The sequence below is a fragment of the Nicotiana tomentosiformis genome, chromosome 7 (assembly GCF_000390325.3).
Source record: "Nicotiana tomentosiformis chromosome 7, ASM39032v3, whole genome shotgun sequence".
NCBI classification, from domain to species: domain Eukaryota; kingdom Viridiplantae; phylum Streptophyta; class Magnoliopsida; order Solanales; family Solanaceae; genus Nicotiana; species Nicotiana tomentosiformis.
The window spans coordinates 89,069,146-89,080,906 of record NC_090818.1 but is presented as its reverse complement, the minus strand read 5'-3'; positions in this window follow the sequence as shown (position 1 = coordinate 89,080,906).

Here is an 11,761-nt window from a genome sequence, read left to right as displayed (position 1 = left end):
GTAATTGAATGGGTGTTCAGAATTTGTGAGTTTGGTCGGGTTCCGAGGTGCGAGCCCGGGGTTGATATTTTGGGTTGACTTTTTTATTTTGGTTAAAGATCTTAGCTTTATCATTTGGATTCAGTTCCTATGGTTTTTATTGATTATATAAAGTTAATTTGGCTAGTTTCGGATCGTCCGGAGGTTAATTTATGAAGGAAGGGCTTCTTAGATTACTGATTTGGCTTGTTTGAGGTAAGTATCTTACCTAAACTTGGTTGAGGCACTAGTTGCCTAAGTTATTTGTGATAGCTACGCGCTATGGGTGTGCATATGTGTGGGGGATTGAGCCCATGTGCGAGCACAGGGGATTTATCCATGCTCGGGGTAATGCTTAGGCTATGGCATGCCTTGAATTGATTGCTAAGATTTAAGTTGTGATGTTTCTTATAATTGTAACATGTTGTGAGCTATTTGATCCATGTTTTGAGATTACATAGAGGCTAATCTCCTTATTGAACTTGATATTTGCTATTTTCGTGATGAAATTGCCAATTTGAGCTAGGATGACACTTTGCACATGCATATATTTTAGCATGTCACTTATATCAGTCCAGGATCATGAAATATGATATTCATTGATCATATACATGTGTTCTTGTATATTTACTTTTGTGTGATATGATTTGGACTGGATGTCTATGACCACGCTGAGCAAATTATGTTGTTATGCATGTGACCAAGTCGGGCGGATTGTGTTGTTATGCATGTTGCCATACCAGGAGGATTATGATATTGAGCTTGTGACCACGCCGGGCTGATAGCACGTTGAATTGTCTGTGAGGCATGTGGATATGGATCCATCCCGCTAGGGTCACCCTCTCATGTTTCTCTCTTGATGGTGTACACGCGGATTTGAGAAAAACTGATCAGTGGTTTGGTACATATATGGAAATGTTAAGAAACATTTGGCGAGTGTCTGTTTGGATTTTGTATTTCATCTTTACTTGCAATTTCCTTGATATCTACCTAATTTGTTTGCATATCATCTTTATATGCCGAATCATTGACCGAGCAGAGTACTTGAGTAATTGTGTACACACACACAAATGATTCTTTCTGTGATTTATGACTTGATCACATTATTATTATGTACATGTCAAATTTATGAAACTCTACAGGTTATAACAAGTATCATGTATAATTCTTGCTTCTTTTACCTCACCGAGGTTAGTTATGATACTTGCTGAGTACATAGGGTCGGTTGTACTCGTGCTACACTCTGCACTTAATTATACAGATCTAGGTGTCGGACCCAGTCATCAGTAGAGGACTTGCTTGTTGAGCTGATCATCGAGTGATGAAGTAGAGCTGCATTCTCAACCGCAGTCTTGGCGTCTCTTTTCTTATGTATTGTTGTCTTTATTTCAAATAGTATTGTATTTGGTCATTTCAGACTTGATTTCTATATTAGAGCTCATGACTCTGTATTTACCATATTTGGGGGATGTATCATGTGTTGGTACTATTATGTTATGTTAAGGTCTTAGGTTGATGATGTTAACTCTGTCATTTCAGCTATTTTGGTTCATTATTGTATGTCCGGCTTGCCTAGTAAGTGTGTTAGGCGTCATCACAACTGCTGGGATTTCGAGTCATGACAAAGAGTTTTATGGGTTATCAGATGATGTGTTTGTTGTTCAAGCCAAGTAGGGGAGTCTACCATCGACGATTAGGTCATAAGGGCATGCGCTGTTATAGTTCCTGGACTAGGATACGCTCATGGATTGGATATGGTTTCAGAAGGGGGTCATCGAGTATTATTTGGGCAAGTAATTTACTAGATGCATTGATGTTATATACTTTATTGATATATGATGGGTGTGGAATGACTCGGGTTTGATATTTGTTAGGGATGAAGTGTGCAAGGGAAAGGATTTACTCAATTGCCTAAGGATGAAGTTGCTCTTTGGAGTATTCATGTGCTAACGGAGCACTAGTCGTTTGGCATATTTGGCTATGTATTCGGAGATTGAGCAAAGTGGATGTCTATCGAGAGAGTTTCTAATGGGTTTAAGTTCTAGGAGGTGGTACTTAAGGATTTGCCAAATTTTATTGTGTGGCTAAGGATTTGAGATTTGCCTCGGATGGTGCTGAGACTTACAGTACTTCGATATCATTATTGATTCTACATGGAAATATTAGAGAGATGAAAGAAACAGCTTTGGATTTGTAGAAGATTTTCTTCAGAGGAAGATTTCAATTTGACTTACTTTTGGGTTTGGTAGTCTGCATGACTGGGTTGATTTAGATAGATTCAGTTCTGATGGCTTGGCTATGTGCTAATGGATTTCGAAGAGTTCATGATGGTTTTGACCACGGCTCGAGGTTGGTGTCTTCTATGTGTATAGAAGATTTGTTGCATGTTGTGATATTCTCCTAGATTGAATTAAGTGGAAGGTTTCTGGTTGATAGAGTGTTTATCCTACTCGTAATTCAGAGTTGATGATAAGATTCTAGTATTTTCATAATGGTAGATATGGAGAGTCGTGTGGGGCACTGAATTGAATTGACAAGTTTGTGGTTTAGTTTTGAAAGGATGTTCATGAGTTCTAGACAGCATGATGGATTTCAGATGTTTAAGAGTAAGCTAGCACTATCTTGTATTGCCGGAGGATGTGTGTTATAGAAACACATTGTGTATTGATTTGCGGATACTTGACTAGTATTATAGTAATCGCATGGTTTGTGACTATTGATGTTCAATTTTTGCTACGTGGCATGGAAGAATTATGAGAGTACTCCTCATGAGGTGATTATGCATGAGTGATGTATCAGTCATTTGAGTGGGAGAATTAGAGATCGGATATGAAGATTCTTGTATTCTTGAGATTTAGAGATTGGATCTAAGAGGCAAACTATCCCTTTGGTTGTGGACTGTGAACATATGTTAAGGGTTAGAAAGCTAATTATATATGTTATGGATAGGTCGTTATGGGCCCTTGGGAGGCTATGCACCTAATCGGAATGGTTTGAATTGATTTGAGGGCATATTGGTAGGCCTAGTAGGAATGTGTATTCTGCACTGATTGGATTTGTTTACTCAGAAAAACATTTGCTAGGGGTGTGTCATTGGCTAGAGTTGAACTTATTCATGCCCTGATATGTTCCCCGTGTTACTCTCTTACACTACTATTTGACTATTCACATGCATGGTGTGGTTCTATTTAGGCCTTGTGGCAATACTTGAGGGAGATGGCTCTTGTGATGTTGAATTTCTTATTGCACCTTAGTCTTGATTTGCCTATATGTGGTATATTGTGATATTTGTTTCTCCATGGTTATGGTCATGCACTTCGCATGTTTGTTGTTGATACACACGTATTTGTTGAGTATGAGCATTTAGGCTCGATAGGTATTTCCATGTGGATTGATGCGTTTGGATCAGGTTACACGCCATAGTAGGATTTATGTTGGGATATGATTCTTTTTGCTTATTCCATGTGTTTTAATTCTCCTTTTTGGGATGGAATCATAGTATTGTGCTTTTGTGGTTGTATCTATTGCAGTTGTTGCTTGTTTGGTGCGTGAATTGTGTCATATGTATTTTTAGGTGGCATTTGGTGTGCCATGTTGGTCGTGCAACTTGTACTGGGTAAGACAAGGTTGTTGGACCTTGAATTAGTGCAATCGGATTTGGATAAGGCATATTGGAAGAAGAATGTCATTAGTTAGCTCAGAATTTGGCAATGGTTCTTGTCGGAAGAGATAACTCCACGCCTTGTTGATTTGATGGGTGATTATGAGTTCTACATATTTTTTCATCACTAGCAGTGTTGTGAAGGCTTGGCATGAGGTTGTATTTGATATGATGTATATTACCGGTATCGAGTTTGGTAATGAGTAGCCATTGTGGTTGGAAGATGTTACTGTGAGTATATGAGCTATGCGGTACATCGTGTGGTTATATTCTTGGGGTATATTTATAGTTTGGTGCAGCTTGTGGGGATTGATACAGAGTATATGTGCAAGAATTGGATCTCAGAGGGAGTTCCAAAATATGGAACTTGGTTTTAAGGATTGTAAGATAAGGTCTAAGGAAGGATCCTGTCAGGATCGTGTCGATGGGCTTATATGGATTGTGGTGAAATGCGTTCACCCATGGGTATGTGTATGGTGAGCTTATACAGTGATTTGATGGCTTTGGAATGACTCTTGGCACATTCGAGGACGAACGTATGTTTAAGTGCGGGAGAATATAACGACCCAACTTGTTATCTTGAGCTTTAGAATTCCATTCGGAGGGTTGAGACTTTGAGTAGCTTCATATGATGTATTATGACTTGTGTGTAGAAGTTCAGTGTTGGTTTGGAAGAGTAATTCTTGTTTCGGAAGCTTTAAGATGGAAGAGTTGACCAAGGTTTGACTTTTGAGTAAACGGGCTTAGAATCAGAATTTGATGGTTTCAAAGGTTCGTATGGTGATTTTGGACTTGGGCATATGTTCGAATTTGAATTTGGAGTTCCTAGAAGGTTTTGGCTCCATTTGTCAAAAGTTAGTAATTTCAAGAATTGGAAAGTTCATAAGTTTGACCAGGAGTTGACTTCGATATCATCGGACTCCTATTGTGGTTTTGAAACATTTGCTAGGTTCATTTATTTGATTGGAACTTGTGTTCAAACTTTGATTGTGATCCGGAATGTCTAAGCATGATTCGGACACGTTTGGTGAAGTTGAAATGTTTGAAAGTTAAGAGAATGATTTGATCTTTAATTCTTGGTTTTGATGTTATCGGTGGTGCTTCGAGCCTTTGGATAAGTTTGGAATAGGTATTTGGCCTAGTTGGTATGTTTGGCCTGGGTCCAGGCAGGCCCATGTGTGTTTCGGGATGGTTCCAGACCATTTGGGGAGTTGAGGGCACAGTTGGTTCTGGTGCATCACACCTGCGAATGAAGGTGGGCAAGTGCGACATCGCACTTGCGAGGTGCTCAGCGCAGAAGTGCTTGTTTGTCCAGGATGGGTGGCAACAGAAGTGAAGACTTGGTCGCATCTATGAAAATGTATTTACAATAGATAGATCGCAGATGCGAGGTTTGGCTGGCTCAGGTGGTAGCACAAATGCGAATTTCTTGGTCGCACCTGCGGCACTGCCGATACGCCAAGTGCGAGCAGATGTGATGGGCATGTAATTATTGATGGATTGTTAGATATTTCATGCATATCTTCTCTATATGCAATGGTTGACATATTTTTTGATATCTCGTGCATATCTTCTCGATATGCAATGATTAACAGATTATTTAATATTTCATGTGTAACTTCTCTATATGCAATTGTTCACGGGTCATTTGGTGTTCAAATGCATATCCTCTCTATATGCGGACTATAGATGGGTTACGATACTTGTGCATATCTCATCTATATGTTGAGTTGTAGTAGTTTATAATACGAGGAAATATCATCTCTATATGCACCAATGATCTTACATGTACTTCATGCTTAGATTTTAGTATTGTGTTGTGCATATGTGTATGCTATTGAGCTACGTAGGCTAAGTAAAGTGAGCATCATATGACTTGAAAACCTCATCACTATTGTACCGAGGTTACTCTTGATACTTACTGAGTACATGGGGTCGGTTGTACTCATACTACACTTATGCACCTTGCTTGCAGATCTTGCAGCTGAGCTGCTATGAATGACTAAGATTAGAATTAAAGTTGTAGCTGCGATCCATATTCAAACTACCACTTGTTCATGGTAGTTTAGGACTTGTAATTTTGTTTATGTAAATTTCAAACATATTTAGTGTTTATTCTTTGTACCAAAGTTGTATTCTTAATCTTAGTCGTTTATGACTTGTACCACCAATCCTTGGGATATTATATGGAATTCATCCATCTTTTTTGTTAATTATTGATGATCTTACATTCGAGTTATGTTATATGTTGTTTGGCTTACCTAGCGGGTTGGAATAGGTACCATCACGACTTGGTGAGATTTTGGGTCGTGACAAACAAGGAAGGTGTTTGACTTTCAACATTATTTCTTTGATAATATTGGTGTGGATGTTAGTACATGGAGGTGGAGGTTACTTTAGCCTATCATGGAGAGGTTTTAGCGAATTGCTAAAGCCTGGGATGAAATCAGACGCATAATTAACACCGCCTCAAAATTTTTGAAGTTGGGTTTTGTCACGGCCCGATTCCCACCATAGGCCGTGATGAAGCCCAACGTTGTTGTTCAGCAAGCCAACTGTAAGCCACCAACACAATTATACGTTCATAAAAGCTTTAAAATCAAGAATTCATTAAGGGGGTGGAATTAAGTCTAGAAATCATGTTAAAATACTTTTTTTCTTACTAAATCACATGTGTGAAATAAACATAAAGCGGAATGATGATAATATTAGGTACAACGATAATCATCTACTATAAATTCCTAAAATCCGGTGTGACAAAGTACATGATCATCTAGTAGAATATACAAAACCATTATAACTACTGTTTGGAATAAAATAGACAGAATAAAATAGACATAAGGGGAAAGAGACTCCGGGTGTTGCGGGTTTAAGCATGGAAAGCAGCTCACCACAAGGTCTCCAGCAAATGCAGTTACGCACCAGAGTGACCACGTGAAGTACCTGTCTCAGTACCTGCACAATTAGTGCAGAAGTGTAGTATGAGTACGTAAATCAATGAGTACCCAGCAAGTATCTAGTCTAACCTCGAAGAAGTAGTGACGAGGGTTCGACATCGACACTTACTACTGCTCCAATAACAATGTACATAAAGTATAAAGGTATGAAACACAACAAGTAGCAACAAGACAAATAGATATCAATAATATGATTCTTAAGTAAGAATAAATACAAAATCATTAAATACCATAAACTGCCCTGAAGGAACAAGCTCAACCAATATCAAATACAAAATCAAATCTCAAGTCAGGAAAACTAATATGTACGTTGACTCCCTATCAAGTATTACGCATGAGTCTACCGAGGCGAGCGGTCCGATCCAATAAGAATAGTGTTATACAATACCGCTGAGGTGAATGGCCCGATCCCATAAGAATAATTCACAATACTACAGAGGCAAACGGACCAATACCATAATAATATCTCACAACACTTTCGAGGCGAATAGCCTGATAGCATAAGAATAATGAAACTCTCACTCGTGAAGATATGTGCGAGTCGAGAAGACACGGAACTACCGATCATCAAATATCCTACAAAATCTAAAGCAATAGGTTCGGTCAATACATAAATTCTAGTCTCAATCTCAGTTATAAGTTCAAGTAATCAAACAAACAAGTTTAATTCAAATAGTACAGTTAAGGCATGATGTAGGTCTAAGTCTACTCGGACATAAACATAAATCTAACTATGTACGGACTCTCGTCACCTCGTACGTACGTAGCACCCATAACAAATAGCACACAACAATTAAAATCCTACCGGGATAATTCCCTCTGCAAGATTAAGCAAGAGACTTACCTTACTTCCAAGCCCACTACATGGCTTTCAAACCACATTAGTCACCTCAAATCGATACCGAACAATACGAAACTAGTCAAAGGATGTAGAAACCAATCAATATATGCTCAAAGACTCATAATTTAACTATTAAAGTCAATTCCCAACTCTACTCGGAAAGTCAACAAAAGTCAACCCGAGGCCCACGTGTCCGGATTTTGAAACTTTTTGAAGATAAATGTTGCCCATGGCATTACGAACTCAAATATATAATTTATACCCCATTCCATAATCAATTTCATGGTCAAATCATATTTTTATCAAATTCTAGATTTTTTACTAAAATCCCAAAATTCTACTAATTTACATGTTAAAATCCACACATAATCCATGAATTTAACTCATAAGAGGTAGAAACCATTTACCTTATGATACTTGATGAAAATTCCCTTTCAAAGAGCTCCCAAATCGCCCAAGCCAAGAGAAAAATGGGTTAAATGAGCCTACATCACGTATTAAATCTGACATTCTGCCCAGGGATTATTCATCGCGATCGCGGAAGAAGCCTTGCGATCGCAAAGGCCAAACTGCCCCTTCCCTGAGATCTTTCATCGCGTTCGTGATGCCCAGGCCGCGTTCGTGATGCCCAAGTCGTGTTCGTAATGCACACGTTCCCCAACCCTCTGCGTTTGCGGTCAACCCAGTCGCGTTCACGAAGACTAATACATACGTTCCCCTGCAAATCCTCTTACGTGATCGCGACTTCCTCTATGCGATTGCACAGTCCAACGACCTTCCTGGCCAAAAACCACTAACACATCACATTCGCAGCCATAGCCTCGCAAACGCGAAGAACTGCATGGCCACACTCCGCGATCGCGATGACCACTTCGCGATTGTGTAGAATAAATTCCCCTTAGCCCCACATAGCTCTTCGCGATCGCGAGACCATCTCTGCGATTGCGATTCACACCAGACACCAGTAAAATCTACCAACTTCAACCTTGTTCCGGGTAGTCTGAAACTCACCTAAGCCACCCAGGACCCCGTCGAAGTATACCAACAGGTCAATAAACATACTATGGATCGACTCGAAGTCTCAGAACACATAAAATAACATCAAAAACCAAGAATTGCACCTCAAAACCAAATTAATCAACTTCAAACTTCTTCCAACTAACTCCAAACGTGATAACTCAAACTTAGACAACTCGAAATGATGCCAAATATTACACACAAGTATGATATGACACAACGAACCTACTCCAAGGCTCGGAATGCCAAACGGGATCCGATAACACCAAAGTCTACTTCAAATTAAACTTAAAAAAAATCTAAAACCTTCGAGATGCCAACTTCCAACATAAGCCCTGAAACGCTCTCGGCCCACCCGAAACTCGATCCGAACATACGCCCAATTCCAAAATCACCATTCGAACCTATTGGACCCTCCAAATCTCGATTCCGAAGTTGTTTACTCAAAGTGTTGACTCAAGTCAAACTTGGCCACCTTAGGCCACTATCATGAAACTAAATGTTCCGAATTCAACCCGAACCCTTCCAAAACCAACTAACTGACCCCGCAAGTTATAAAACTAGAAAAGCACATTCGTAAAGTCTTAAATAGAGGAACGGGGATCTAGAAAGGAAAATGATCGGTCTAGTCGTTACATGTTTTATCTAAAATTTAATTAGAAAAGTTGTCAGCAAATTATATGGATCTTTGAACAGGGATAAGGGTTTCTTACTGAATATTATGCCCAAGATATCAAATGTTGATTTGAAAAAAAATGCACTTAGTTTTTGATAAAACTACGCCATTTTCTCGAATAGCATTAAAAGAATTTCTCAAATGTTTAAAATATTGGTCTATGCTAGTAGAAAATACTAAAATATCATCAATATAAACAATAATAAATTTTGAAAAGGGATTAAAAATGTCATTCATAATCCTCTGAAATACAGAAGGAGCATTTTGCAAACTGAATGGCATTACATTCCATTCATATTACCCAGAAGGTACGATAAAAGCAGTTTTATACCGATATCTGGGATCAATCTGAATTTGCCCAAAATCCTGATTTTATATCAAATTTAGAGAAAATAGTAGCAGCATAAAGCCGCTAAAGCAAATCCTTTTTGTTTGGAATAGGATACCTAATCCAACGAAGGCCTTGTTCAAAGGTTTATAACTGAAGACTAAGCAAGGGACACCTTGCTCAATCTCCAAAATTTAATTTTCAATAAAAGGATTTTCACCCTTATGGAGGATTTTCATAGCACTAGTATTAAAGGCGGAACTCATGACCTTATACTGAATTCTATAAATAATGACTTCTAGAAGGGATCCAGTTTTGGTCTTATAATTGGTTGATTTCTACCATTCATAAGAGGGAATCATTAAAGTCTAGAAATCTAAAATCTCTAAGACATAGGAGCAGAGATTTATCTAGACCTTCTCTGAAAAGGGGTGTAGCTGCAATTTGAACTAAACCAAAATGGGGATAGTTGTATTTTTGTCTATATTTCTCTATAGACTTAGGGTTTAAAAGTCTAATGTCCTTACAATCTGACTCAAGAGGAATGGTTAGCTTGATGGTTGAAATGTGATAATCACTGGTTAAGAGCCATCTTGAACACTTGTAAATAATGGACTGAGAATGTTTAGGGATTTTCTAGTCATCAATTGATTGCTGCAAATCAAAAAAGCTAATCTCTTCTTTGAGATTAGAACTAGAGGAGGAGGAGGAAGAAGAAGAATATAGAGAAGGAAAGGAGTTTTTGGAAGAGGAAAAAAAGGGTGGAAGAATGCCATAGTTAGATATGCAAGTAACTAGTTGGAAAAAGTAAAATAATAACTTAAATTCCTCCTGTTCTTGGCTCAAGAGAGTATTAGGTTCCATAAGAAAAATATTCAAGTTCCTAACTTAATATTATGCAGAAAAGTCTGATCTAGAAGTTATAAATGGATACATGGTTTCTTTTATACATAATAGTCAAATCTGATCATTTTCTAAGAATTTTTTCTTATTAGATGACCCAAAGGTTATAAATATCCATCTGAAGCTTACTAATAATATTTGGCCAAGATTTTAATAACTGCTTCTGAGTGTATTTTTCTCAAAAGTACTTTTCAAAAAAAGTATTTTTGGAGACAAACTGCTTTTTTCTGCTTTTCCTCAAAAGCACTTTTTTTCTTCCAAAAAAATCACTTCAACTTTGGAAAAAAGTGCCCCTGAGATTGGAGAAGCTTGTTCAAACAGACTATAAGTACCTTTTTGGGACTGTTCAGTAATTTTACCTTAGCATAACAACTTACAGTGTACATTCGGAAGTGTGTGTGTATATATATATTGAGAAAATTAGATAGGAAGAATATGAAGTAATGACCCAAAAGTCAGTTTATAAAGAAAACATCACATCAATGATCAAAATTTAAAACTTATGAAAGTTGCATATAAAATTGTGTCAAACAATTTCAAACATTCCCAAATAAAATAATGCGTTGTATGAAATTGAGATGGAACAAGCTCCTTCCAGTAACATTAGCCTCAGTTTGATGAGTCTGAAACTAAAGTAAGGAAAAAATAACTCGAAGAACAGTGGAGCCCTAAGATTAATCGTCTAGCTTATGCTGATGATACGATCATATTCTCATCCTCTGATGCTACCTCGTTGCAATTGGTGATGGAAGTCTTGTATGCATATGAGTGATGCATATATATGGCAGATTTGCTTCTAGTCAGTTGATTAACAAAAGCAAATCTGCCATATATATGCATCACTCAACCAGTGCACAGGTCGTGCACAAGGTGGAAAGGATCACTGAGATATCCACGAAGGAATTTCCATTCACGTACCTTGGTTGCCCAATCTTCTATTCCAGAAGAAGGATGGACTACTATCAAGGTCTCCTCAACAAGGTGTTGGACAAATTGCAAGCTGGAAAGGTAAACTTCTTTCGAGGTAGAGCTGTCTTGATCAAACATGTTCTTCAAAGCATGCCAATTCACCTCCTTTCAGCAGTAAATACTCCTACTTATGTGATCAAAATATTGTACAAGATATTTGCCCAGTTCTTCTGGTGTAATTCTATTGGTGGCTTGAGCAGACATTGGGCATCATGGAACACTTATATATGCCATGTGAGGAAGGGGGTAGGATTTAGATCTCTCGATGATGTTTCAAAGGCTTTGTTTTGAAAACTGTGATGGAACTTTAGAACAAAACCTACTATGTGGAGTTCATTAATGTGTCAAAAATACTGCAAAAAACTCAATTCTATGGTGGTACCATGGAGGG